This window comes from Salvelinus fontinalis, unplaced genomic scaffold (assembly GCF_029448725.1).
Source record: "Salvelinus fontinalis isolate EN_2023a unplaced genomic scaffold, ASM2944872v1 scaffold_1029, whole genome shotgun sequence".
NCBI lineage: Eukaryota > Metazoa > Chordata > Actinopteri > Salmoniformes > Salmonidae > Salvelinus > Salvelinus fontinalis.
In genome coordinates, this window is record NW_026601238.1 from 29,834 (window position 1) to 46,796 (window position 16,963).

General features: G+C 45.5%; 47 non-coding genes across 47 annotated transcripts; all 47 read left to right on the forward strand.

Annotated features, from left to right (window-relative positions):
* Window positions 1–72: 72 nt before the first annotated feature.
* trnaf-gaa (transfer RNA phenylalanine (anticodon GAA)) lies at window positions 73–145 on the forward strand. The gene has a single exon. It is a non-coding gene; the product is annotated as a tRNA-Phe (tRNA).
* Window positions 146–608: 463 nt separating this feature from the next.
* Window positions 609–682, forward strand: trnai-aau (transfer RNA isoleucine (anticodon AAU)). Its single transcript has one exon. It is a non-coding gene; the product is annotated as a tRNA-Ile (tRNA).
* Window positions 683–764: 82 nt separating this feature from the next.
* On the forward strand, window positions 765–837 carry trnaf-gaa (transfer RNA phenylalanine (anticodon GAA)). Its single transcript has one exon. It is a non-coding gene; the product is annotated as a tRNA-Phe (tRNA).
* Window positions 838–1,300: 463 nt separating this feature from the next.
* trnai-aau (transfer RNA isoleucine (anticodon AAU)) lies at window positions 1,301–1,374 on the forward strand. Its single transcript has one exon. It is a non-coding gene; the product is annotated as a tRNA-Ile (tRNA).
* An 82-nt stretch (window positions 1,375–1,456) lies between these two features.
* Window positions 1,457–1,529, forward strand: trnaf-gaa (transfer RNA phenylalanine (anticodon GAA)). The gene has a single exon. It is a non-coding gene; the product is annotated as a tRNA-Phe (tRNA).
* Window positions 1,530–1,992: 463 nt separating this feature from the next.
* On the forward strand, window positions 1,993–2,066 carry trnai-aau (transfer RNA isoleucine (anticodon AAU)). Its single transcript has one exon. It is a non-coding gene; the product is annotated as a tRNA-Ile (tRNA).
* An 82-nt stretch (window positions 2,067–2,148) lies between these two features.
* On the forward strand, window positions 2,149–2,221 carry trnaf-gaa (transfer RNA phenylalanine (anticodon GAA)). The gene has a single exon. It is a non-coding gene; the product is annotated as a tRNA-Phe (tRNA).
* Window positions 2,222–2,684: 463 nt separating this feature from the next.
* Window positions 2,685–2,758, forward strand: trnai-aau (transfer RNA isoleucine (anticodon AAU)). The gene has a single exon. It is a non-coding gene; the product is annotated as a tRNA-Ile (tRNA).
* Window positions 2,759–2,840: 82 nt separating this feature from the next.
* On the forward strand, window positions 2,841–2,913 carry trnaf-gaa (transfer RNA phenylalanine (anticodon GAA)). The gene has a single exon. It is a non-coding gene; the product is annotated as a tRNA-Phe (tRNA).
* A 463-nt stretch (window positions 2,914–3,376) lies between these two features.
* trnai-aau (transfer RNA isoleucine (anticodon AAU)) lies at window positions 3,377–3,450 on the forward strand. Its single transcript has one exon. It is a non-coding gene; the product is annotated as a tRNA-Ile (tRNA).
* An 82-nt stretch (window positions 3,451–3,532) lies between these two features.
* On the forward strand, window positions 3,533–3,605 carry trnaf-gaa (transfer RNA phenylalanine (anticodon GAA)). The gene has a single exon. It is a non-coding gene; the product is annotated as a tRNA-Phe (tRNA).
* A 463-nt stretch (window positions 3,606–4,068) lies between these two features.
* Window positions 4,069–4,142, forward strand: trnai-aau (transfer RNA isoleucine (anticodon AAU)). The gene has a single exon. It is a non-coding gene; the product is annotated as a tRNA-Ile (tRNA).
* Window positions 4,143–4,224: 82 nt separating this feature from the next.
* Window positions 4,225–4,297, forward strand: trnaf-gaa (transfer RNA phenylalanine (anticodon GAA)). The gene has a single exon. It is a non-coding gene; the product is annotated as a tRNA-Phe (tRNA).
* A 463-nt stretch (window positions 4,298–4,760) lies between these two features.
* On the forward strand, window positions 4,761–4,834 carry trnai-aau (transfer RNA isoleucine (anticodon AAU)). The gene has a single exon. It is a non-coding gene; the product is annotated as a tRNA-Ile (tRNA).
* An 82-nt stretch (window positions 4,835–4,916) lies between these two features.
* trnaf-gaa (transfer RNA phenylalanine (anticodon GAA)) lies at window positions 4,917–4,989 on the forward strand. The gene has a single exon. It is a non-coding gene; the product is annotated as a tRNA-Phe (tRNA).
* A 463-nt stretch (window positions 4,990–5,452) lies between these two features.
* On the forward strand, window positions 5,453–5,526 carry trnai-aau (transfer RNA isoleucine (anticodon AAU)). Its single transcript has one exon. It is a non-coding gene; the product is annotated as a tRNA-Ile (tRNA).
* An 82-nt stretch (window positions 5,527–5,608) lies between these two features.
* trnaf-gaa (transfer RNA phenylalanine (anticodon GAA)) lies at window positions 5,609–5,681 on the forward strand. Its single transcript has one exon. It is a non-coding gene; the product is annotated as a tRNA-Phe (tRNA).
* Window positions 5,682–6,144: 463 nt separating this feature from the next.
* On the forward strand, window positions 6,145–6,218 carry trnai-aau (transfer RNA isoleucine (anticodon AAU)). Its single transcript has one exon. It is a non-coding gene; the product is annotated as a tRNA-Ile (tRNA).
* An 82-nt stretch (window positions 6,219–6,300) lies between these two features.
* trnaf-gaa (transfer RNA phenylalanine (anticodon GAA)) lies at window positions 6,301–6,373 on the forward strand. The gene has a single exon. It is a non-coding gene; the product is annotated as a tRNA-Phe (tRNA).
* Window positions 6,374–6,836: 463 nt separating this feature from the next.
* Window positions 6,837–6,910, forward strand: trnai-aau (transfer RNA isoleucine (anticodon AAU)). The gene has a single exon. It is a non-coding gene; the product is annotated as a tRNA-Ile (tRNA).
* An 82-nt stretch (window positions 6,911–6,992) lies between these two features.
* trnaf-gaa (transfer RNA phenylalanine (anticodon GAA)) lies at window positions 6,993–7,065 on the forward strand. The gene has a single exon. It is a non-coding gene; the product is annotated as a tRNA-Phe (tRNA).
* Window positions 7,066–7,528: 463 nt separating this feature from the next.
* Window positions 7,529–7,602, forward strand: trnai-aau (transfer RNA isoleucine (anticodon AAU)). The gene has a single exon. It is a non-coding gene; the product is annotated as a tRNA-Ile (tRNA).
* Window positions 7,603–7,684: 82 nt separating this feature from the next.
* trnaf-gaa (transfer RNA phenylalanine (anticodon GAA)) lies at window positions 7,685–7,757 on the forward strand. The gene has a single exon. It is a non-coding gene; the product is annotated as a tRNA-Phe (tRNA).
* A 464-nt stretch (window positions 7,758–8,221) lies between these two features.
* On the forward strand, window positions 8,222–8,295 carry trnai-aau (transfer RNA isoleucine (anticodon AAU)). Its single transcript has one exon. It is a non-coding gene; the product is annotated as a tRNA-Ile (tRNA).
* Window positions 8,296–8,377: 82 nt separating this feature from the next.
* On the forward strand, window positions 8,378–8,450 carry trnaf-gaa (transfer RNA phenylalanine (anticodon GAA)). Its single transcript has one exon. It is a non-coding gene; the product is annotated as a tRNA-Phe (tRNA).
* A 463-nt stretch (window positions 8,451–8,913) lies between these two features.
* trnai-aau (transfer RNA isoleucine (anticodon AAU)) lies at window positions 8,914–8,987 on the forward strand. Its single transcript has one exon. It is a non-coding gene; the product is annotated as a tRNA-Ile (tRNA).
* An 82-nt stretch (window positions 8,988–9,069) lies between these two features.
* On the forward strand, window positions 9,070–9,142 carry trnaf-gaa (transfer RNA phenylalanine (anticodon GAA)). Its single transcript has one exon. It is a non-coding gene; the product is annotated as a tRNA-Phe (tRNA).
* A 463-nt stretch (window positions 9,143–9,605) lies between these two features.
* trnai-aau (transfer RNA isoleucine (anticodon AAU)) lies at window positions 9,606–9,679 on the forward strand. Its single transcript has one exon. It is a non-coding gene; the product is annotated as a tRNA-Ile (tRNA).
* Window positions 9,680–9,761: 82 nt separating this feature from the next.
* Window positions 9,762–9,834, forward strand: trnaf-gaa (transfer RNA phenylalanine (anticodon GAA)). Its single transcript has one exon. It is a non-coding gene; the product is annotated as a tRNA-Phe (tRNA).
* A 463-nt stretch (window positions 9,835–10,297) lies between these two features.
* On the forward strand, window positions 10,298–10,371 carry trnai-aau (transfer RNA isoleucine (anticodon AAU)). The gene has a single exon. It is a non-coding gene; the product is annotated as a tRNA-Ile (tRNA).
* Window positions 10,372–10,453: 82 nt separating this feature from the next.
* Window positions 10,454–10,526, forward strand: trnaf-gaa (transfer RNA phenylalanine (anticodon GAA)). The gene has a single exon. It is a non-coding gene; the product is annotated as a tRNA-Phe (tRNA).
* A 463-nt stretch (window positions 10,527–10,989) lies between these two features.
* Window positions 10,990–11,063, forward strand: trnai-aau (transfer RNA isoleucine (anticodon AAU)). The gene has a single exon. It is a non-coding gene; the product is annotated as a tRNA-Ile (tRNA).
* An 82-nt stretch (window positions 11,064–11,145) lies between these two features.
* Window positions 11,146–11,218, forward strand: trnaf-gaa (transfer RNA phenylalanine (anticodon GAA)). Its single transcript has one exon. It is a non-coding gene; the product is annotated as a tRNA-Phe (tRNA).
* Window positions 11,219–11,681: 463 nt separating this feature from the next.
* On the forward strand, window positions 11,682–11,755 carry trnai-aau (transfer RNA isoleucine (anticodon AAU)). Its single transcript has one exon. It is a non-coding gene; the product is annotated as a tRNA-Ile (tRNA).
* Window positions 11,756–11,837: 82 nt separating this feature from the next.
* On the forward strand, window positions 11,838–11,910 carry trnaf-gaa (transfer RNA phenylalanine (anticodon GAA)). The gene has a single exon. It is a non-coding gene; the product is annotated as a tRNA-Phe (tRNA).
* A 463-nt stretch (window positions 11,911–12,373) lies between these two features.
* On the forward strand, window positions 12,374–12,447 carry trnai-aau (transfer RNA isoleucine (anticodon AAU)). The gene has a single exon. It is a non-coding gene; the product is annotated as a tRNA-Ile (tRNA).
* An 82-nt stretch (window positions 12,448–12,529) lies between these two features.
* Window positions 12,530–12,602, forward strand: trnaf-gaa (transfer RNA phenylalanine (anticodon GAA)). Its single transcript has one exon. It is a non-coding gene; the product is annotated as a tRNA-Phe (tRNA).
* Window positions 12,603–13,065: 463 nt separating this feature from the next.
* Window positions 13,066–13,139, forward strand: trnai-aau (transfer RNA isoleucine (anticodon AAU)). Its single transcript has one exon. It is a non-coding gene; the product is annotated as a tRNA-Ile (tRNA).
* An 82-nt stretch (window positions 13,140–13,221) lies between these two features.
* On the forward strand, window positions 13,222–13,294 carry trnaf-gaa (transfer RNA phenylalanine (anticodon GAA)). The gene has a single exon. It is a non-coding gene; the product is annotated as a tRNA-Phe (tRNA).
* A 463-nt stretch (window positions 13,295–13,757) lies between these two features.
* Window positions 13,758–13,831, forward strand: trnai-aau (transfer RNA isoleucine (anticodon AAU)). Its single transcript has one exon. It is a non-coding gene; the product is annotated as a tRNA-Ile (tRNA).
* An 82-nt stretch (window positions 13,832–13,913) lies between these two features.
* Window positions 13,914–13,986, forward strand: trnaf-gaa (transfer RNA phenylalanine (anticodon GAA)). Its single transcript has one exon. It is a non-coding gene; the product is annotated as a tRNA-Phe (tRNA).
* A 463-nt stretch (window positions 13,987–14,449) lies between these two features.
* On the forward strand, window positions 14,450–14,523 carry trnai-aau (transfer RNA isoleucine (anticodon AAU)). The gene has a single exon. It is a non-coding gene; the product is annotated as a tRNA-Ile (tRNA).
* An 82-nt stretch (window positions 14,524–14,605) lies between these two features.
* On the forward strand, window positions 14,606–14,678 carry trnaf-gaa (transfer RNA phenylalanine (anticodon GAA)). The gene has a single exon. It is a non-coding gene; the product is annotated as a tRNA-Phe (tRNA).
* Window positions 14,679–15,141: 463 nt separating this feature from the next.
* Window positions 15,142–15,215, forward strand: trnai-aau (transfer RNA isoleucine (anticodon AAU)). The gene has a single exon. It is a non-coding gene; the product is annotated as a tRNA-Ile (tRNA).
* Window positions 15,216–15,297: 82 nt separating this feature from the next.
* Window positions 15,298–15,370, forward strand: trnaf-gaa (transfer RNA phenylalanine (anticodon GAA)). Its single transcript has one exon. It is a non-coding gene; the product is annotated as a tRNA-Phe (tRNA).
* A 463-nt stretch (window positions 15,371–15,833) lies between these two features.
* trnai-aau (transfer RNA isoleucine (anticodon AAU)) lies at window positions 15,834–15,907 on the forward strand. Its single transcript has one exon. It is a non-coding gene; the product is annotated as a tRNA-Ile (tRNA).
* An 82-nt stretch (window positions 15,908–15,989) lies between these two features.
* trnaf-gaa (transfer RNA phenylalanine (anticodon GAA)) lies at window positions 15,990–16,062 on the forward strand. Its single transcript has one exon. It is a non-coding gene; the product is annotated as a tRNA-Phe (tRNA).
* Window positions 16,063–16,963: the final 901 nt, after the last annotated feature.

The window sequence follows — 16,963 nt, forward strand, 5'->3', positions numbered from 1 at the left end:
TTTGAGTGTCAAAATCAGGAGTCACTTGCATGTGTATGGTCAAGTGTGCCACATAATTAATATTAGTGATGTGCCGAAATAGCTCAGTTGGGAGAGCGTTAGACTGAAGATCTAAAGGTCCCTGGTTCGATCCCGGGTTTCGGCATTAGTTCTCGTTCTATCTTTATCCTCTGCTTTGCCTACAAGGAAACTTCGCACAGCTTTTTTTGTGGGCATCAATTGTGTGTGCCTACAGCTCCTCGGAAAGTTAGTCGTGTCATTCTTTTACATCTGACATTGTGACATCAGTGTTACATGAAAGTTGCTTTTCATTGTTACATGACAGTTGGTTGTTGCTAGACAAAGCTGCATGAAGTGTGAACTGGAACGTTCTTGGATCCACAACAAAATGTGTTATTTTGGAGAATGTGGGCATCGATCCCACTACCTCTCGCATGCTAAGCAAGCACTCTACCATTTGAGCTAATTCCCCATCCTTGTTAATTTGCCACAAGCAGCAACCAAGAGGGTCTAGTCTTGTCAGGCTATACTGTTGGTGTACTTGTTAGTTCTTGCGCCAGCACTGGCCGAGGCTCTGTGCATCCTAAAAATATCGCTTCGTAGCAAGCGGCCGGTTAGCTCAGTTGGTTAGAGCGTGGTGCTAATAACGCCAAGGTCATGGGTTCGATCCCCGTACTGGCCATGAGGTACATTTTGAGTGTCAAAATCAGGAGTCACTTGCATGTGTATGGTCAAGTGTGCCACATAATTAATATTAGTGATGTGCCGAAATAGCTCAGTTGGGAGAGCGTTAGACTGAAGATCTAAAGGTCCCTGGTTCGATCCCGGGTTTCGGCATTAGTTCTCGTTCTATCTTTATCCTCTGCTTTGCCTACAAGGAAACTTCGCACAGCTTTTTTTGTGGGCATCAATTGTGTGTGCCTACAGCTCCTCGGAAAGTTAGTCGTGTCATTCTTTTACATCTGACATTGTGACATCAGTGTTACATGAAAGTTGCTTTTCATTGTTACATGACAGTTGGTTGTTGCTAGACAAAGCTGCATGAAGTGTGAACTGGAACGTTCTTGGATCCACAACAAAATGTGTTATTTTGGAGAATGTGGGCATCGATCCCACTACCTCTCGCATGCTAAGCAAGCACTCTACCATTTGAGCTAATTCCCCATCCTTGTTAATTTGCCACAAGCAGCAACCAAGAGGGTCTAGTCTTGTCAGGCTATACTGTTGGTGTACTTGTTAGTTCTTGCGCCAGCACTGGCCGAGGCTCTGTGCATCCTAAAAATGTCGCTTCGTAGCAAGCGGCCGGTTAGCTCAGTTGGTTAGAGCGTGGTGCTAATAACGCCAAGGTCGTGGGTTCGATCCCCGTACTGGCCATGAGGTACATTTTGAGTGTCAAAATCAGGAGTCACTTGCATGTGTATGGTCAAGTGTGCCACATAATTAATTTTAGTGACGTGCCGAAATAGCTCAGTTGGGAGAGCGTTAGACTGAAGATCTAAAGGTCCCTGGTTCGATCCCGGGTTTCGGCATTAGTTCTCGTTCTATCTTTATCCTCTGCTTTGCCTACAAGGAAACTTCGCACAGCTTTTTTTGTGGGCATCAATTGTGTGTGCCTACAGCTCCTCGGAAAGTTAGTCGTGTCATTCTTTTACATCTGACATTGTGACATCAGTGTTACATGAAAGTTGCTTTTCATTGTTACATGACAGTTGGTTGTTGCTAGACAAAGCTGCATGAAGTGTGAACTGGAACGTTCTTGGATCCACAACAAAATGTGTTATTTTGGAGAATGTGGGCATCGATCCCACTACCTCTCGCATGCTAAGCAAGCACTCTACCATTTGAGCTAATTCCCCATCCTTGTTAATTTGCCACAAGCAGCAACCAAGAGGGTCTAGTCTTGTCAGGCTATACTGTTGGTGTACTTGTTAGTTCTTGCGCCAGCACTGGCCGAGGCTCTGTGCATCCTAAAAATGTCGCTTCGTAGCAAGCGGCCGGTTAGCTCAGTTGGTTAGAGCGTGGTGCTAATAACGCCAAGGTCATGGGTTCGATCCCCGTACTGGCCATGAGGTACATTTTGAGTGTCAAAATCAGGAGTCACTTGCATGTGTATGGTCAAGTGTGCCACATAATTAATATTAGTGATGTGCCGAAATAGCTCAGTTGGGAGAGCGTTAGACTGAAGATCTAAAGGTCCCTGGTTCGATCCCGGGTTTCGGCATTAGTTCTCGTTCTATCTTTATCCTCTGCTTTGCCTACAAGGAAACTTCGCACAGCTTTTTTTGTGGGCATCAATTGTGTGTGCCTACAGCTCCTCGGAAAGTTAGTCGTGTCATTCTTTTACATCTGACATTGTGACATCAGTGTTACATGAAAGTTGCTTTTCATTGTTACATGACAGTTGGTTGTTGCTAGACAAAGCTGCATGAAGTGTGAACTGGAACGTTCTTGGATCCACAACAAAATGTGTTATTTTGGAGAATGTGGGCATCGATCCCACTACCTCTCGCATGCTAAGCAAGCACTCTACCATTTGAGCTAATTCCCCATCCTTGTTAATTTGCCACAAGCAGCAACCAAGAGGGTCTAGTCTTGTCAGGCTATACTGTTGGTGTACTTGTTAGTTCTTGCGCCAGCACTGGCCGAGGCTCTGTGCATCCTAAAAATGTCGCTTCGTAGCAAGCGGCCGGTTAGCTCAGTTGGTTAGAGCGTGGTGCTAATAACGCCAAGGTCGTGGGTTCGATCCCCGTACTGGCCATGAGGTACATTTTGAGTGTCAAAATCAGGAGTCACTTGCATGTGTATGGTCAAGTGTGCCACATAATTAATATTAGTCATGTGCCGAAATAGCTCAGTTGGGAGAGCGTTAGACTGAAGATCTAAAGGTCCCTGGTTCGATCCCGGGTTTCGGCATTAGTTCTCGTTCTATCTTTATCCTCTGCTTTGCCTACAAGGAAACTTCGCACAGCTTTTTTTGTGGGCATCAATTGTGTGTGCCTACAGCTCCTCGGAAAGTTAGTCGTGTCATTCTTTTACATCTGACATTGTGACATCAGTGTTACATGAAAGTTGCTTTTCATTGTTACATGACAGTTGGTTGTTGCTAGACAAAGCTGCATGAAGTGTGAACTGGAACGTTCTTGGATCCACAACAAAATGTGTTATTTTGGAGAATGTGGGCATCGATCCCACTACCTCTCGCATGCTAAGCAAGCACTCTACCATTTGAGCTAATTCCCCATCCTTGTTAATTTGCCACAAGCAGCAACCAAGAGGGTCTAGTCTTGTCAGGCTATACTGTTGGTGTACTTGTTAGTTCTTGCGCCAGCACTGGCCGAGGCTCTGTGCATCCTAAAAATATCGCTTCATAGCAAGCGGCCGGTTAGCTCAGTTGGTTAGAGCGTGGTGCTAATAACGCCAAGGTCGTGGGTTCGATCCCTGTACTGGCCATGAGGTACATTTTGAGTGTCAAAATCAGGAGTCACTTGCATGTGTATGGTCAAGTGTGCCACATAATTAATATTAGTGATGTGCCGAAATAGCTCAGTTGGGAGAGCGTTAGACTGAAGATCTAAAGGTCCCTGGTTCGATCCCGGGTTTCGGCATTAGTTCTCGTTCTATCTTTATCCTCTGCTTTGCCTACAAGGAAACTTCGCACAGCTTTTTTTGTGGGCATAAATTGTGTGTGCTTACAGCTCCTCGGAAAGTTAGTCGTGTCATTCTTTTACATCTGACATTGTGACATCAGTGTTACATGAAAGTTACTTTTCATTGTTACATGACAGTTGGTTGTTGCTAGACAAAGCTGCATGAAGTGTGAACTGGAACGTTCTTGGATCCACAACAAAATGTGTTATTTTGGAGAATGTGGGCATCGATCCCACTACCTCTCGCATGCTAAGCAAGCACTCTACCATTTGAGCTAATTCCCCATCCTTGTTAATTTGCCACAAGCAGCAACCAAGAGGGTCTAGTCTTGTCAGGCTATACTGTTGGTGTACTTGTTAGTTCTTGCGCCAGCACTGGCCGAGGCTCTGTGCATCCTAAAAATATCGCTTCGTAGCAAGCGGCCGGTTAGCTCAGTTGGTTAGAGCGTGGTGCTAATAACGCCAAGGTCATGGGTTCGATCCCCGTACTGGCCATGAGGTACATTTTGAGTGTCAAAATCAGGAGTCACTTGCATGTGTATGGTCAAGTGTGCCACATAATTAATATTAGTGATGTGCCGAAATAGCTCAGTTGGGAGAGCGTTAGACTGAAGATCTAAAGGTCCCTGGTTCGATCCCGGGTTTCGGCATTAGTTCTCGTTCTATCTTTATCCTCTGCTTTGCCTACAAGGAAACTTCGCACAGCTTTTTTTGTGGGCATCAATTGTGTGTGCCTACAGCTCCTCGGAAAGTTAGTCGTGTCATTCTTTTACATCTGACATTGTGACATCAGTGTTACATGAAAGTTGCTTTTCATTGTTACATGACAGTTGGTTGTTGCTAGACAAAGCTGCATGAAGTGTGAACTGGAACGTTCTTGGATCCACAACAAAATGTGTTATTTTGGAGAATGTGGGCATCGATCCCACTACCTCTCGCATGCTAAGCAAGCACTCTACCATTTGAGCTAATTCCCCATCCTTGTTAATTTGCCACAAGCAGCAACCAAGAGGGTCTAGTCTTGTCAGGCTATACTGTTGGTGTACTTGTTAGTTCTTGCGCCAGCACTGGCCGAGGCTCTGTGCATCCTAAAAATGTCGCTTCGTAGCAAGCGGCCGGTTAGCTCAGTTGGTTAGAGCGTGGTGCTAATAACGCCAAGGTCGTGGGTTCGATCCCCGTACTGGCCATGAGGTACATTTTGAGTGTCAAAATCAGGAGTCACTTGCATGTGTATGGTCAAGTGTGCCACATAATTAATATTAGTGATGTGCCGAAATAGCTCAGTTGGGAGAGCGTTAGACTGAAGATCTAAAGGTCCCTGGTTCGATCCCGGGTTTCGGCATTAGTTGTCGTTCGATCTTTATCCTCTGCTTTGCCTACAAGGAAACTTCGCACAGCTTTTTTTGTGGGCATCAATTGTGTGTGCCTACAGCTCCTCGGAAAGTTAGTCGTGTCATTCTTTTACATCCGACATTGTGACATCAGTGTTACATGAAAGTTGCTTGTCTTTGTTACATGACAGTTGGTTGTTGTTAGACAAAGCTGCATGAAGTGTGAACTGGAACGTTCTTGGATCCACAACAAAATGTGTTATTTTGGAGAATGTGGGCATCGATCCCACTACCTCTCGCATGCTAAGCAAGCACTCTACCATTTGAGCTAATTCCCCATCCTTGTTAATTTGCCACAAGCAGCAACCAAGAGGGTCTAGTCTTGTCAGGCTATACTGTTGGTGTACTTGTTAGTTCTTGCGCCAGCACTGGCCGAGGCTCTGTGCATCCTAAAAATGTCGCTTCTTAGCAAGCGGCCGGTTAGCTCAGTTGGTTAGAGCGTGGTGCTAATAACGCCAAGGTCGTGGGTTCGATCCCCGTACTGGCCATGAGGTACATTTTGAGTGTCAAAATCAGGAGTCACGTGCATGTGTATGGTCAAGTGTGCCACATAATTAATATTAGTCATGTGCCGAAATAGCTCAGTTGGGAGAGCGTTAGACTGAAGATCTAAAGGTCCCTGGTTCGATCCCGGGTTTCGGCATTAGTTCTCGTTCTATCTTTATCCTCTGCTTTGCCTACAAGGAAACTTCGCACAGCTTTTTTTGTGGGCATCAATTGTGTGTGCCTACAGCTCCTCGGAAAGTTAGTCGTGTCATTCTTTTACATCTGACATTGTGACATCAGTGTTACATGAAAGTTGCTTTTCATTGTTACATGACAGTTGGTTGTTGCTAGACAAAGCTGCATGAAGTGTGAACTGGAACGTTCTTGGATCCACAACAAAATGTGTTATTTTGGAGAATGTGGGCATCGATCCCACTACCTCTCGCATGCTAAGCAAGCACTCTACCATTTGAGCTAATTCCCCATCCTTGTTAATTTGCCACAAGCAGCAACCAAGAGGGTCTAGTCTTGTCAGGCTATACTGTTGGTGTACTTGTTAGTTCTTGCGCCAGCACTGGCCGAGGCTCTGTGCATCCTAAAAATGTCGCTTCGTAGCAAGCGGCCGGTTAGCTCAGTTGGTTAGAGCGTGGTGCTAATAACGCCAAGGTCGTGGGTTCGATCCCCGTACTGGCCATGAGGTACATTTTGAGTGTCAAAATCAGGAGTCACTTGCATGTGTATGGTCAAGTGTGCCACATAATTAGTATTAGTCATGTGCCGAAATAGCTCAGTTGGGAGAGCGTTAGACTGAAGATATAAAGGTCCCTGGTTCGATCCCGGGTTTCGGCATTAGTTCTCGTTCTATCTTTATCCTCTGCTTTGCCTACAAGGAAACTTCGCACAGCTTTTTTTGTGGGCATCAATTGTGTGTGCCTACAGCTCCTCGGAAAGTTAGTCGTGTCATTCTTTTACATCTGACATTGTGACATCAGTGTTACATGAAAGTTGCTTTTCATTGTTACATGACAGTTGGTTGTTGCTAGACAAAGCTGCATGAAGTGTGAACTGGAACGTTCTTGGATCCACAACAAAATGTGTTATTTTGGAGAATGTGGGCATCGATCCCACTACCTCTCGCATGCTAAGCAAGCACTCTACCATTTGAGCTAATTCCCCATCCTTGTTAATTTGCCACAAGCAGCAACCAAGAGGGTCTAGTCTTGTCAGGCTATACTGTTGGTGTACTTGTTAGTTCTTGCGCCAGCACTGGCCGAGGCTCTGTGCATCCTAAAAATATCGCTTCGTAGCAAGCGGCCGGTTAGCTCAGTTGGTTAGAGCGTGGTGCTAATAACGCCAAGGTCGTGGGTTCGATCCCCGTACTGGCCATGAGGTACATTTTGAGTGTCAAAATCAGGAGTCACTTGCATGTGTATGGTCAAGTGTGCCACATAATTAATATTAGTGATGTGCCGAAATAGCTCAGTTGGGAGAGCGTTAGACTGAAGATCTAAAGGTCCCTGGTTCGATCCCGGGTTTCGGCATTAGTTCTCGTTCTATCTTTATCCTCTGCTTTGCCTACAAGGAAACTTCGCACAGCTTTTTTTGTGGGCATCAATTGTGTGTGCCTACAGCTCCTCGGAAAGTTAGTCGTGTCATTCTTTTACATCTGACATTGTGACATCAGTGTTACATGAAAGTTGCTTTTCATTGTTACATGACAGTTGGTTGTTGCTAGACAAAGCTGCATGAAGTGTGAACTGGAACGTTCTTGGATCCACAACAAAATGTGTTATTTTGGAGAATGTGGGCATCGATCCCACTACCTCTCGCATGCTAAGCAAGCACTCTACCATTTGAGCTAATTCCCCATCCTTGTTAATTTGCCACAAGCAGCAACCAAGAGGGTCTAGTCTTGTCAGGCTATACTGTTGGTGTACTTGTTAGTTCTTGCGCCAGCACTGGCCGAGGCTCTGTGCATCCTAAAAATATCGCTTCGTAGCAAGCGGCCGGTTAGCTCAGTTGGTTAGAGCGTGGTGCTAATAACGCCAAGGTCGTGGGTTCGATCCCCGTACTGGCCATGAGGTACATTTTGAGTGTCAAAATCAGGAGTCACTTGCATGTGTATGGTCAAGTGTGCCACATAATTAATATTAGTGATGTGCCGAAATAGCTCAGTTGGGAGAGCGTTAGACTGAAGATCTAAAGGTCCCTGGTTCGATCCCGGGTTTCGGCATTAGTTCTCGTTCTATCTTTATCCTCTGCTTTGCCTACAAGGAAACTTCGCACAGCTTTTTTTGTGGGCATCAATTGTGTGTGCCTACTGCTCCTCGGAAAGTTAGTGCGTGTCATTCTTTTACATCCAACATTGTGACATCAGTGTTACATGAAAGTTGCTTGTCGTTGTTACATGACAGTTGGTTGTTGTTAGACAAAGCTGCATGAAGTGTGAACTGGAACGTTCTTGGATCCACAACAAAATGTGTTATTTTGGAGAATGTGGGCATCGATCCCACTACCTCTCGCATGCTAAGCAAGCACTCTACCATTTGAGCTAATTCCCCATCCTTGTTAATTTGCCACAAGCAGCAACCAAGAGGGTCTAGTCTTGTCAGGCTATACTGTTGGTGTACTTGTTAGTTCTTGCGCCAGCACTGGCCGAGGCTCTGTGCATCCTAAAAATGTCGCTTCTTAGCAAGCGGCCGGTTAGCTCAGTTGGTTAGAGCGTGGTGCTAATAACGCCAAGGTCATGGGTTCGATCCCCGTACTGGCCATGAGGTACATTTTGAGTGTCAAAATCAGGAGTCACTTGCATGTGTATGGTCAAGTGTGCCACATAATTAATATTAGTGATGTGCCGAAATAGCTCAGTTGGGAGAGCGTTAGACTGAAGATCTAAAGGTCCCTGGTTCGATCCCGGGTTTCGGCATTAGTTCTCGTTCTATCTTTATCCTCTGCTTTGCCTACAAGGAAACTTCGCACAGCTTTTTTTGTGGGCATCAATTGTGTGTGCCTACTGCTCCTCTGAAAGTTAGTGAGGTCATTCTTTTTCATCCGACATTGTGACATCAGTGTTACATGAAAGTTGCTTGTCGTTGTTACATGACAGTAGGTTGTTGTTAGACAAAGCTGCATGAAGTGTGAACTGGAAGGTTCTTGGATCCACAACAAAATGTGTTATTTTGGAGAATGTGGGCATCGATCCCACTACCTCTCGCATGCTAAGCAAGCACTCTACCATTTGAGCTAATTCCCCATCCTTGTTAATTTGCCACAAGCAGCAACCAAGAGGGTCTAGTCTTGTCAGGCTATACTGTTGGTGTACTTGTTAGTTCTTGCGCCAGCACTGGCCGAGGCTCTGTGCATCCTAAAAATGTCGCTTCTTAGCAAGCGGCCGGTTAGCTCAGTTGGTTAGAGCGTGGTGCTAATAACGCCAAGGTCATGGGTTCGATCCCCGTACTGGCCATGAGGTACATTTTGAGTGTCAAAATCAGGAGTCACTTGCATGTGTATGGTCAAGTGTGCCACATAATTAATATTAGTGATGTGCCGAAATAGCTCAGTTGGGAGAGCGTTAGACTGAAGATCTAAAGGTCCCTGGTTCGATCCCGGGTTTCGGCATTAGTTCTCGTTCTATCTTTATCCTCTGCTTTGCCTACAAGGAAACTTCGCACAGCTTTTTTTGTGGGCATCAATTGTGTGTGCCTACAGCTCCTCGGAAAGTTAGTCGTGTCATTCTTTTACATCTGACATTGTGACATCAGTGTTACATGAAAGTTGCTTTTCATTGTTACATGACAGTTGGTTGTTGCTAGACAAAGCTGCATGAAGTGTGAACTGGAACGTTCTTGGATCCACAACAAAATGTGTTATTTTGGAGAATGTGGGCATCGATCCCACTACCTCTCGCATGCTAAGCAAGCACTCTACCATTTGAGCTAATTCCCCATCCTTGTTAATTTGCCACAAGCAGCAACCAAGAGGGTCTAGTCTTGTCAGGCTATACTGTTGGTGTACTTGTTAGTTCTTGCGCCAGCACTGGCCGAGGCTCTGTGCATCCTAAAAATGTCGCTTCGTAGCAAGCGGCCGGTTAGCTCAGTTGGTTAGAGCGTGGTGCTAATAACGCCAAGGTCGTGGGTTCGATCCCCGTACTGGCCATGAGGTACATTTTGAGTGTCAAAATCAGGAGTCACGTGCATGTGTATGGTCAAGTGTGCCACATAATTAGTATTAGTCATGTGCCGAAATAGCTCAGTTGGGAGAGTGTTAGACTGAAGATCTAAAGGTCCCTGGTTCGATCCCGGGTTTCGGCATTAGTTCTCGTTCTATCTTTATCCTCTGCTTTGCCTACAAGGAAACTTCGCACAGCTTTTTTTGTGGGCATCAATTGTGTGTGCCTACAGCTCCTCGGAAAGTTAGTCGTGTCATTCTTTTACATCTGACATTGTGACATCAGTGTTACATGAAAGTTGCTTTTCATTGTTACATGACAGTTGGTTGTTGCTAGACAAAGCTGCATGAAGTGTGAACTGGAACGTTCTTGGATCCACAACAAAATGTGTTATTTTGGAGAATGTGGGCATCGATCCCACTACCTCTCGCATGCTAAGCAAGCACTCTACCATTTGAGCTAATTCCCCATCCTTGTTAATTTGCCACAAGCAGCAACCAAGAGGGTCTAGTCTTGTCAGGCTATACTGTTGGTGTACTTGTTAGTTCTTGCGCCAGCACTGGCCGAGGCTCTGTGCATCCTAAAAATATCGCTTCGTAGCAAGCGGCCGGTTAGCTCAGTTGGTTAGAGCGTGGTGCTAATAACGCCAAGGTCGTGGGTTCGATCCCCGTACTGGCCATGAGGTACATTTTGAGTGTCAAAATCAGGAGTCACTTGCATGTGTATGGTCAAGTGTGCCACATAATTAATATTAGTGATGTGCCGAAATAGCTCAGTTGGGAGAGCGTTAGACTGAAGATCTAAAGGTCCCTGGTTCGATCCCGGGTTTCGGCATTAGTTCTCGTTCTATCTTTATCCTCTGCTTTGCCTACAAGGAAACTTCGCACAGCTTTTTTTGTGGGCATCAATTGTGTGTGCCTACAGCTCCTCGGAAAGTTAGTCGTGTCATTCTTTTACATCTGACATTGTGACATCAGTGTTACATGAAAGTTGCTTTTCATTGTTACATGACAGTTGGTTGTTGCTAGACAAAGCTGCATGAAGTGTGAACTGGAACGTTCTTGGATCCACAACAAAATGTGTTATTTTGGAGAATGTGGGCATCGATCCCACTACCTCTCGCATGCTAAGCAAGCACTCTACCATTTGAGCTAATTCCCCATCCTTGTTAATTTGCCACAAGCAGCAACCAAGAGGGTCTAGTCTTGTCAGGCTATACTGTTGGTGTACTTGTTAGTTCTTGCGCCAGCACTGGCCGAGGCTCTGTGCATCCTAAAAATATCGCTTCGTAGCAAGCGGCCGGTTAGCTCAGTTGGTTAGAGCGTGGTGCTAATAACGCCAAGGTCATGGGTTCGATCCCCGTACTGGCCATGAGGTACATTTTGAGTGTCAAAATCAGGAGTCACTTGCATGTGTATGGTCAAGTGTGCCACATAATTAATATTAGTGATGTGCCGAAATAGCTCAGTTGGGAGAGCGTTAGACTGAAGATCTAAAGGTCCCTGGTTCGATCCCGGGTTTCGGCATTAGTTCTCGTTCTATCTTTATCCTCTGCTTTGCCTACAAGGAAACTTCGCACAGCTTTTTTTGTGGGCATCAATTGTGTGTGCCTACAGCTCCTCGGAAAGTTAGTCGTGTCATTCTTTTACATCTGACATTGTGACATCAGTGTTACATGAAAGTTGCTTTTCATTGTTACATGACAGTTGGTTGTTGCTAGACAAAGCTGCATGAAGTGTGAACTGGAACGTTCTTGGATCCACAACAAAATGTGTTATTTTGGAGAATGTGGGCATCGATCCCACTACCTCTCGCATGCTAAGCAAGCACTCTACCATTTGAGCTAATTCCCCATCCTTGTTAATTTGCCACAAGCAGCAACCAAGAGGGTCTAGTCTTGTCAGGCTATACTGTTGGTGTACTTGTTAGTTCTTGCGCCAGCACTGGCCGAGGCTCTGTGCATCCTAAAAATGTCGCTTCGTAGCAAGCGGCCGGTTAGCTCAGTTGGTTAGAGCGTGGTGCTAATAACGCCAAGGTCATGGGTTCGATCCCCGTACTGGCCATGAGGTACATTTTGAGTGTCAAAATCAGGAGTCACTTGCATGTGTATGGTCAAGTGTGCCACATAATTAATATTAGTGATGTGCCGAAATAGCTCAGTTGGGAGAGCGTTAGACTGAAGATCTAAAGGTCCCTGGTTCGATCCCGGGTTTCGGCATTAGTTCTCGTTCTATCTTTATCCTCTGCTTTGCCTACAAGGAAACTTCGCACAGCTTTTTTTGTGGGCATCAATTGTGTGTGCCTACAGCTCCTCGGAAAGTTAGTCGTGTCATTCTTTTACATCTGACATTGTGACATCAGTGTTACATGAAAGTTGCTTTTCATTGTTACATGACAGTTGGTTGTTGCTAGACAAAGCTGCATGAAGTGTGAACTGGAACGTTCTTGGATCCACAACAAAATGTGTTATTTTGGAGAATGTGGGCATCGATCCCACTACCTCTCGCATGCTAAGCAAGCACTCTACCATTTGAGCTAATTCCCCATCCTTGTTAATTTGCCACAAGCAGCAACCAAGAGGGTCTAGTCTTGTCAGGCTATACTGTTGGTGTACTTGTTAGTTCTTGCGCCAGCACTGGCCGAGGCTCTGTGCATCCTAAAAATGTCGCTTCGTAGCAAGCGGCCGGTTAGCTCAGTTGGTTAGAGCGTGGTGCTAATAACGCCAAGGTCGTGGGTTCGATCCCCGTACTGGCCATGAGGTACATTTTGAGTGTCAAAATCAGGAGTCACGTGCATGTGTATGGTCAAGTGTGCCACATAATTAGTATTAGTCATGTGCCGAAATAGCTCAGTTGGGAGAGTGTTAGACTGAAGATCTAAAGGTCCCTGGTTCGATCCCGGGTTTCGGCATTAGTTCTCGTTCTATCTTTATCCTCTGCTTTGCCTACAAGGAAACTTCGCACAGCTTTTTTTGTGGGCATCAATTGTGTGTGCCTACAGCTCCTCGGAAAGTTAGTCGTGTCATTCTTTTACATCTGACATTGTGACATCAGTGTTACATGAAAGTTGCTTTTCATTGTTACATGACAGTTGGTTGTTGCTAGACAAAGCTGCATGAAGTGTGAACTGGAACGTTCTTGGATCCACAACAAAATGTGTTATTTTGGAGAATGTGGGCATCGATCCCACTACCTCTCGCATGCTAAGCAAGCACTCTACCATTTGAGCTAATTCCCCATCCTTGTTAATTTGCCACAAGCAGCAACCAAGAGGGTCTAGTCTTGTCAGGCTATACTGTTGGTGTACTTGTTAGTTCTTGCGCCAGCACTGGCCGAGGCTCTGTGCATCCTAAAAATATCGCTTCGTAGCAAGCGGCCGGTTAGCTCAGTTGGTTAGAGCGTGGTGCTAATAACGCCAAGGTCGTGGGTTCGATCCCCGTACTGGCCATGAGGTACATTTTGAGTGTCAAAATCAGGAGTCACTTGCATGTGTATGGTCAAGTGTGCCACATAATTAATATTAGTGATGTGCCGAAATAGCTCAGTTGGGAGAGCGTTAGACTGAAGATCTAAAGGTCCCTGGTTCGATCCCGGGTTTCGGCATTAGTTCTCGTTCTATCTTTATCCTCTGCTTTGCCTACAAGGAAACTTCGCACAGCTTTTTTTGTGGGCATCAATTGTGTGTGCCTACAGCTCCTCGGAAAGTTAGTCGTGTCATTCTTTTACATCTGACATTGTGACATCAGTGTTACATGAAAGTTGCTTTTCATTGTTACATGACAGTTGGTTGTTGCTAGACAAAGCTGCATGAAGTGTGAACTGGAACGTTCTTGGATCCACAACAAAATGTGTTATTTTGGAGAATGTGGGCATCGATCCCACTACCTCTCGCATGCTAAGCAAGCACTCTACCATTTGAGCTAATTCCCCATCCTTGTTAATTTGCCACAAGCAGCAACCAAGAGGGTCTAGTCTTGTCAGGCTATACTGTTGGTGTACTTGTTAGTTCTTGCGCCAGCACTGGCCGAGGCTCTGTGCATCCTAAAAATATCGCTTCGTAGCAAGCGGCCGGTTAGCTCAGTTGGTTAGAGCGTGGTGCTAATAACGCCAAGGTCATGGGTTCGATCCCCGTACTGGCCATGAGGTACATTTTGAGTGTCAAAATCAGGAGTCACTTGCATGTGTATGGTCAAGTGTGCCACATAATTAATATTAGTGATGTGCCGAAATAGCTCAGTTGGGAGAGCGTTAGACTGAAGATCTAAAGGTCCCTGGTTCGATCCCGGGTTTCGGCATTAGTTCTCGTTCTATCTTTATCCTCTGCTTTGCCTACAAGGAAACTTCGCACAGCTTTTTTTGTGGGCATCAATTGTGTGTGCCTACAGCTCCTCGGAAAGTTAGTCGTGTCATTCTTTTACATCTGACATTGTGACATCAGTGTTACATGAAAGTTGCTTTTCATTGTTACATGACAGTTGGTTGTTGCTAGACAAAGCTGCATGAAGTGTGAACTGGAACGTTCTTGGATCCACAACAAAATGTGTTATTTTGGAGAATGTGGGCATCGATCCCACTACCTCTCGCATGCTAAGCAAGCACTCTACCATTTGAGCTAATTCCCCATCCTTGTTAATTTGCCACAAGCAGCAACCAAGAGGGTCTAGTCTTGTCAGGCTATACTGTTGGTGTACTTGTTAGTTCTTGCGCCAGCACTGGCCGAGGCTCTGTGCATCCTAAAAATATCGCTTCGTAGCAAGCGGCCGGTTAGCTCAGTTGGTTAGAGCGTGGTGCTAATAACGCCAAGGTCGTGGGTTCGATCCCCGTACTGGCCATGAGGTACATTTTGAGTGTCAAAATCAGGAGTCACTTGCATGTGTATGGTCAAGTGTGCCACATAATTAATATTAGTGATGTGCCGAAATAGCTCAGTTGGGAGAGCGTTAGACTGAAGATCTAAAGGTCCCTGGTTCGATCCCGGGTTTCGGCATTAGTTCTCGTTCTATCTTTATCCTCTGCTTTGCCTACAAGGAAACTTCGCACAGCTTTTTTTGTGGGCATCAATTGTGTGTGCCTACAGCTCCTCGGAAAGTTAGTCGTGTCATTCTTTTACATCTGACATTGTGACATCAGTGTTACATGAAAGTTGCTTTTCATTGTTACATGACAGTTGGTTGTTGCTAGACAAAGCTGCATGAAGTGTGAACTGGAACGTTCTTGGATCCACAACAAAATGTGTTATTTTGGAGAATGTGGGCATCGATCCCACTACCTCTCGCATGCTAAGCAAGCACTCTACCATTTGAGCTAATTCCCCATCCTTGTTAATTTGCCACAAGCAGCAACCAAGAGGGTCTAGTCTTGTCAGGCTATACTGTTGGTGTACTTGTTAGTTCTTGCGCCAGCACTGGCCGAGGCTCTGTGCATCCTAAAAATATCGCTTCGTAGCAAGCGGCCGGTTAGCTCAGTTGGTTAGAGCGTGGTGCTAATAACGCCAAGGTCATGGGTTCGATCCCCGTACTGGCCATGAGGTACATTTTGAGTGTCAAAATCAGGAGTCACTTGCATGTGTATGGTCAAGTGTGCCACATAATTAATATTAGTGATGTGCCGAAATAGCTCAGTTGGGAGAGCGTTAGACTGAAGATCTAAAGGTCCCTGGTTCGATCCCGGGTTTCGGCATTAGTTCTCGTTCTATCTTTATCCTCTGCTTTGCCTACAAGGAAACTTCGCACAGCTTTTTTTGTGGGCATCAATTGTGTGTGCCTACAGCTCCTCGGAAAGTTAGTCGTGTCATTCTTTTACATCTGACATTGTGACATCAGTGTTACATGAAAGTTGCTTTTCATTGTTACATGACAGTTGGTTGTTGCTAGACAAAGCTGCATGAAGTGTGAACTGGAACGTTCTTGGATCCACAACAAAATGTGTTATTTTGGAGAATGTGGGCATCGATCCCACTACCTCTCGCATGCTAAGCAAGCACTCTACCATTTGAGCTAATTCCCCATCCTTGTTAATTTGCCACAAGCAGCAACCAAGAGGGTCTAGTCTTGTCAGGCTATACTGTTGGTGTACTTGTTAGTTCTTGCGCCAGCACTGGCCGAGGCTCTGTGCATCCTAAAAATGTCGCTTCGTAGCAAGCGGCCGGTTAGCTCAGTTGGTTAGAGCGTGGTGCTAATAACGCCAAGGTCGTGGGTTCGATCCCCGTACTGGCCATGAGGTACATTTTGAGTGTCAAAATCAGGAGTCACGTGCATGTGTATGGTCAAGTGTGCCACATAATTAGTATTAGTCATGTGCCGAAATAGCTCAGTTGGGAGAGTGTTAGACTGAAGATCTAAAGGTCCCTGGTTCGATCCCGGGTTTCGGCATTAGTTCTCGTTCTATCTTTATCCTCTGCTTTGCCTACAAGGAAACTTCGCACAGCTTTTTTTGTGGGCATCAATTGTGTGTGCCTACAGCTCCTCGGAAAGTTAGTCGTGTCATTCTTTTACATCCGACATTGTGACATCAGTGTTACATGAAAGTTGCTTTTCATTGTTACATGACAGTTGGTTGTTGTTAGACAAAGCTGCATGAAGTGTGAACTGGAACGTTCTTGGATCCACAACAAAATTTGTTATTTTGGAGAATGTGGGCATCGATCCCACTACCTCTCGCATGCTAAGCAAGCACTCTACCATTTGAGCTAATTCCCCATCCTTGTTAATTTGCCACAAGCAGCAACCAAGAGGGTCTAGTCTTGTCAGGCTATACTGTTGGTGTACTTGTTAGTTCTTGCGCCAGCACTGGCCGAGGCTCTGTGCATCCTAAAAATGTCGCTTCGTAGCAAGCGGCCGGTTAGCTCAGTTGGTTAGAGCGTGGTGCTAATAACGCCAGTTCTATCTTTATCCTCTGCTTTGGCTTCAAGGAAACTTCCCACAGCTTTGTTTGTGGTCATCAATTGTGTGTGCCTACTGCTCCTCTGAAAGTTAGTGAGGTCATTCTTTTTCATCCGACATTGTGACATCAGTGTTACATGAAAGTTGCTTGTCGTTGTTACATGACAGTAGGTTGTTGTTAGACAAAGCTGCATGAAGTGTGAACTGGAACGTTCTTGGATCCACAACAAAATGTGTTATTTTGGAGAATGTGGGCATCGATCCCACTACCTCTCGCATGCTAAGCAAGCACTCTACCATTTGAGCTAATTCCCCATCCTTGTTAATTTGCCACAAGCAGCAACCAAGAGGGTCTAGTCTTGTCAGGCTATACTGTTGGTGTACTTGTTAG